This window comes from Poecilia reticulata, chromosome 3 (genome assembly GCF_904066995.2).
Source record: "Poecilia reticulata chromosome 3, P_reticulata-male-v2, whole genome shotgun sequence".
In the NCBI taxonomy this organism is placed as follows: Eukaryota; Metazoa; Chordata; class Actinopteri; order Cyprinodontiformes; family Poeciliidae; genus Poecilia; species Poecilia reticulata.
The window spans coordinates 8,187,470-8,193,634 of NC_088832.1; the positions used below are offsets into that span (position 1 = coordinate 8,187,470).

Consider the following 6,165-nt stretch of genomic DNA (forward strand, 5'->3'; position numbering starts at 1 on the left):
TTGGATACATAAAAAAGCTGACATGTCATTCGCAACGTGTTTATTTGAAGTCAACAAAAGGAGAGTCACATTTGCTTTGCATGCCTTTACGTCTCATGTTTAGATGGCGGACAAGGTGATGGAGAAGCTTCCTGATGAAAACGACAAGAAGAAATCCAAGAGACAGACATGCTCTGTCCTGTAAAAGGTGGAGAAACAAACAATTATATTCACACTGACGAAAAAACAACAAAAACATACACCTGTTACGCCCCTCCGGAGTATGAAAATTAGACTAAGGATTTTAATAAGTGGGCGCAAAATTTGTGTGTACCAAAACGAAAAGATCTGATATGGCTCTGTCGCGGCTGTGAATATAAACAATACGTTTGTGAGAGGGGCTCTCTGGATCCAGGCGGCGATCGACGCCTCTTTTTATGAATGCACACACCTAAAACTCAAGTGGTGTGTGCACGATGCAAGTCGAGAAGCTTCTCGGCCGCCTGGAGCCCGACAGTCTGCTTCAGTCTCATCAAAGTTAGGAGAAACGGAGGGAGGGGGTGAAAAACAGATGCTCCTAATGAAGATTTGTATATTTGGGGATTTCTTTGTTTATACTACTGAACAGAATCTACGAGTCTCTGTGGGAGTTTTTAATCGCTCCTTAGAGTCTACTACGCCCCAGACTCTCAGCAACATTCACTTAATCTTTGCAAAATGTATTTGATGTTTTTATGATCTAAAATATCTCATTAATATCCGTTTTCCTCTGTCAAAGCATAATTACAGAGGAGCAATAAAAACATAAAATCTGGGCTCGTTAATCTATTTTATATTTAACCTAATCTCTGACCCACTTCTCTTCCCATAATATCCTGCTGACCAAAAAAACTAAGCTTCAGAGCTGAGAAACATGTTTTTCAGATTGTGTGTCATACCCACTGGGGAGCAGGGGAGCCTGGGAACATAAGACCAATAATGCCTGTACTTAAACATTTTAATAGCATAATATGTGTGTATATATCTATATCTATAGATGTATGCATATGTATTCCCCCCCCAAGACAGATAAAATTTGATTGATACCATTAATTTGGGTGAAACAAATGTTGGTTTATATTAGCTTAGCTTTGTTATTATATTAAATATTGCTTTATCAAACCACCTGCATAACATAAAAAATATTAATTAATTCTTGTCAGATGTAAAAGTGTTTTTTGTAAGTAGACAAAGCTATAATTTCCCCAGAACTTTTATTTTATGCTGTTAACTTCCTGCTTGTAGTTTTTTTTTTTTACCTTCAGGTACTGTAAACAAACACATAACAATATTATTATTGAATATGTTGAACTTTTCTTTGGGTTGTTTTTTGTTTTGTTTTTTAACATGAAGTAAGACAGAATGGTTTTATTTTTCCTACCTTAAATCTGGACATAAATGCCACGATTTCCGCCATTTGCAGACTTTATGCTAAGTTGCGCTAGCTTGCTGCTAGCGTGGGAGGTTTTCTTTTGGGTTGTGTTTAACGTGGGAGTATTCGGGTAAAGAAACGCCAGACATGTTTACTTTGGATATTTATGACAAACCTCACAACATGAACAACTGTACAATAGCATTGTAATGCATGGCCTGTATTTGGACACCTGAAACACTGCTCCTGTAACACATTTTGTGCCCGTTCAATAAAATGTAACTGATTGCCATCGTCTGTGTTGACATTTTCACTCACACGCCAACCAGAAATTGATGGTGACGTGGGCAGATAACTGGCAAGACGAGGCATGTGCAGAATAAGACCAGCCGTCTAGACCGTTGTATGCTCACCAGGTACAGGTTCAGTAGGTAGACCTTGCCAGTACCACCGTTGTTGCCTTGAAAACCGCTCCTTCTTTTTCTAACGCTTCATTGAATCAACACCACAGAGAATTAGCTCCATGTAGCATGTAGAAAGTCAATTAAACCCTTTATTCTCCGTTCTGGAGCTACGTCAGAACTTAATTGAGTCGTAGATTATCAAGTCTAGATAGCTGGACGCATCGAGTTACGCGTTTGCCTTTTCAAAAAGGTCAAACAGTATCTGAATCACAATCTCAAACTCCAGAGCAGTTGAAAGAGAAGAAAAGCAGAACCAGAAAAGTCCCCCGCCTCCCTTTTTGTGTCTCTCTGCTCGGCTTTCTAACCAGACTCAGATTTAAAGATGAGCGGCAATAAAAAAGGAATTAGCAGTTCTTGCCAACTGCTGTTGATGTTGTCTAGAACATGTTATGTGAAATATAATGTTTTCTGCTGGTATCAAATTGTTAGCACATCATAGCAATCATCAGACTGTCATACAGTCATCAGTCTTCAGTCAGAGGCTTTTTCAGACTTGTTGCAAGACTGACTGCTACCACAGCGTCACCATCTATGACATTTTATTTTCCGGTTGGGTTAAGTAAAATATTTTTGAATTGAGTTGAGGTAACTGGGTTGACTTCTGCTTTATGTTAGCAAGCGATAGAACAGGTATACCCAATAAAGTGGTTATAAAAAAGGACTTCTCTCCACAAAGAAAATTGAAAATGAATAAAATTTCATCAGTTTAAACATCAGATCTCGTCCATCGCTTTAATTCAGCACCTTCTTCATATCTGACGGAGGTCGTTCTACATGATCTCGGCACTGCTTAGTGCCTCATATAATTTATACCAATGCAATCCGTCATACAGTGCTACAGGTTCACTTGCTTACCGAAACGCAACAAACAGGAAACAGGAAACCACATCACAGCCAGTTTTAACTAAGGTTTGACAGAATGGAGAAATGCTTCAGAGAGCAAGAAGTGAAACTGGATTGTGTATGAAAGGAAATGATCTGTTTCAGTGCTGCAGGTCCCAACAATAGTTTCACCTTGGGTTGCCCTCATTCTGAGTTCCATACGTACATGACAACTGTCATGACATTGTTATTTTTAAATGTATTAGATACAAACTGTCAGTACAGAAACCTAAAGCTTTTGCATCAAAGAGATTAGTTTGATATCTGGACAGTGTCATTAAATTAAACTTAATGGAACGAAGTTATATTTCTTCTGGGTAAAGGTTGATGCATCCATTTGCATTGGTATGTTTTATGACTTTTCCCTTGATTTGGGGCTTTGCTTTTACTTCTGAAGTAAAAAAAAAAAAGATTTGTAATGAAAGAATAACGGTTAGCATACAGTTAATGTTTACATACTGCCCATGTGTAATAATAGTATGTGGTAAAGTGGTAGGCCTCATAAAGTTGATCATTAACTATAGCCTTTATTAAGGCTATAGTTAATTAATTACATATTTATATATAAATATATACATAGGTCCTCATTATCAGTGTAAATAAATGAGCTTGTTCATTTTTAGTCTTAAATTCTTAACAATGGAAGTGTTATTGTGATTATAAAAACACATATATTTTCATGTTATATGTCTGCCTTTACTTTATGAATACACTTAAAACTGTATTTTTAAACTGTATAAGAATGAAGAACATTAATAATCAAGCTGTAAGATTAATTAAAAAGGAATTTAGAATGAATGAGCTTCAGCTGGTTAAATATTTTATTTGATCAAACTCTTTTTTGTATAAAAACTGAATCTAGCTGCATAATTATTTTTGTCTAAATGTCCAAAAACAGCCTCATCATCACAGGCTGGTCACTTTAATGTTTGAAGACTGTTACACATCTAAATAATTATAATAATTTAAAAAAAAAATCCCGATGGAAATTAAATAATGTTATGATAAAATAAAAAAATGGATCAGACTTTTGAATCGATCTGGTAGTTTCTTGGTTCTGTGGGTCATTTCTCAGCGGTTCAGGGTGCAGAGAAGTTGCCCCGATGTCGGACATTGACGTGAACTACGGAGGACTACTTTGCCAAAAGTGAAATGATCTTTTAAATCTTTCTTTTTTTATTATTCTCCTTTTACTATGTTTGTGCTTCTTTTTTTTTTTCAATTGTATTTTCTTTTCTTCTTTTAGCGCTAGAGCTGTTTTTCTGAGACGTATGTAGCTGTACATGAAGGTAAAATTACTTTTGGACCGTTTCTGATTCGCTTAGAGAATTTGGAGTTAAAATTTTTAGATGATTTGTTTGGGCTGCACAGTGGTGCAGTTGGCTTGCAGCAAGAAGGTTCTGGGTTTGATTCCCGGCCTGGGGTCTTTCTGCATGGAGTTTGCATGTTCTCCCTGTGCATGTGTGGGTTTTCTCCAGGTACTCTGGTTTCCTCCCACAGTCCAAAAACATGACTGTCACTTAAATTGGCCTCTCCAAATTCTCCCTAGGTGTGAGTGTGTGTGTGCATGGTTGTGTGTCCCGTCTGTCTCTGTGTTGCCCTGTGACAGACTGGTGACCTGTCCATGGTGAACCCTGCCTCTCACCTGGAACGTTAGCTGGAGATAGGCACCATCTACCTCCCGACCCCACTAATGGACAAGGGTGTAAGAAAATGGATGGATGATTCATTTGGGCCATCAGTTACAACTTTAATATCTTGAAGTTTTTTCTTGCACTTTTGGACTGCAAGAAAAATGACATTCAATTTAACAGAGTACAAGAAATATACCACACTTTTCAGATGGTTATTTCAACTACAATGTTGAATAGTGTTGCCAACTTTTGTTTGACCAGGTTTAGTTGACTCGTGAGCTATACAAGCTTTATCAACTGATAACCAGCAGGAAGTTTGAACATGAGGAAGTATGAGAGGTCAGCGCTTCGAAACTTGGAGTGTTAATAACACTGTACATTTGAAAGCTGATAAAATATAACCTGGTATATTTCCTTCCTCGTTCATTCGTAGCTGCTTTACGTTTCTCAGCTCTATTTTCTCAAAATAGATAACTCATCTTAAGCTAAACTGGTTTGTGTGCTGTTAAACTACTTCCTATTTTTTCAGTTGTCCTTGTATTTAAATATACTTGTAAAGAGGGAAGGAGGAACAAGTTAGCCTTTGCTTTATGGCCCCCCAGTGGCAAAGACTGGCCATAGACGGGAGCCAAATATCAGATAAATGAAGCTTTCTCCAGTCACATCAGTGCAGAGACAATAAAGATGTTCGCCTTACAAAAGTGAATCTGGCTGGGTAAGGTACAACCAGTTTCCTTCATGCAGTATACGAGCCACTGTTTCAAAAGGGGAATTGTTTTGCGTTTCATCCTTAATTTTGTTTTAAAAGTGGTTAGGACATGTTAGTACTGTTTAGGTCATTTTTTGCAGCTACACAGACTGTGGTACCCAGCGCTGGTGCAGTGACGGAACAAAGTGTCCCCTTCTATGCCAGGGTTCCTGTAGATTTTAACAACTCAGATTTGACATTTTTAAGACCATTATGAATAAAATTCAAGACATTTTCCCTCAGGAGACAACAACTCTGACCTTTTTGGGGTCTTTTGTAGTATTTGTTCTTCCCACACGGCATATGGCTCTGACAGCCGTAACTCACGTATTTCCGAGCTAGCCAACTGCCGATAAATCTACACTTTGAAAAATAAAAAAATAAAAACTGGCTAAAGTCCTAGAAGCTTATTAGTGCTAACCTTAACCCCTTGTGACATGACGCAGTGAGTTTGCCTAAGTTCCGTAAGATAAAACCTACATAGCCACGACAAAATTTAAGGACTTGCCATTACATATTTTAAAACCTTAATTTTACATGCATAAATGACTTTTAATGAGGATTTCATTTTTTGCTCTGAAGCTAAATTTACAAGCCATAATTTCACATTTTGTAATAAGCGGAGGTGAGCAAGAGTAGCGCTACTTCAACTTTTTAATCAAGAAAAACAAAGAAAATTGTCCAAATCAATTTCTTTTAATATAAAACTTATGAAACCAACAAAAACTATAGGTTTTTTTCATTCAGTTGTTACCCTGTGTATCCAGACATTTTATATGTGAGCTTAAGTACAACTTTCAAAGCTAATTTGATTATTTTTGGTTTCATATAGATGTCACAAGGACCTTATTTTTGATTGAATTAGCCTCAGATGGATCTGTTTAATGATCACATCCCTTTACTGCAAGCGGAGCCCTGTGCTGCTGCGATGAGACGACAGAACAACATATCTTATTAATGCTGAAGTGTCTGCACGTGAAGGGGACGGGCTCCGGGACACGAATTATAAAAACACGCCAGCTTTTAGAAGAACATCACACACAAGCA

General features: G+C 37.5%; 1 protein-coding gene across 3 annotated transcripts in view; it reads left to right on the top strand.

The window, feature by feature from the left end:
• trpm7 (transient receptor potential cation channel, subfamily M, member 7) overlaps nt 1–1,682 on the top strand; it is a 49,091-nt gene extending 47,409 nt beyond the window's left edge. For all 3 annotated transcript variants that reach the window (XM_008404786.3, XM_008404785.3, XM_081605006.1), the window contains one exon: nt 104–1,682. The gene's annotated coding sequence lies outside the window, so the exon portion shown is untranslated. The remainder of the gene's footprint in view (nt 1–103) is intronic.
• Nucleotides 1,683–6,165: the final 4,483 nt, after the last annotated feature.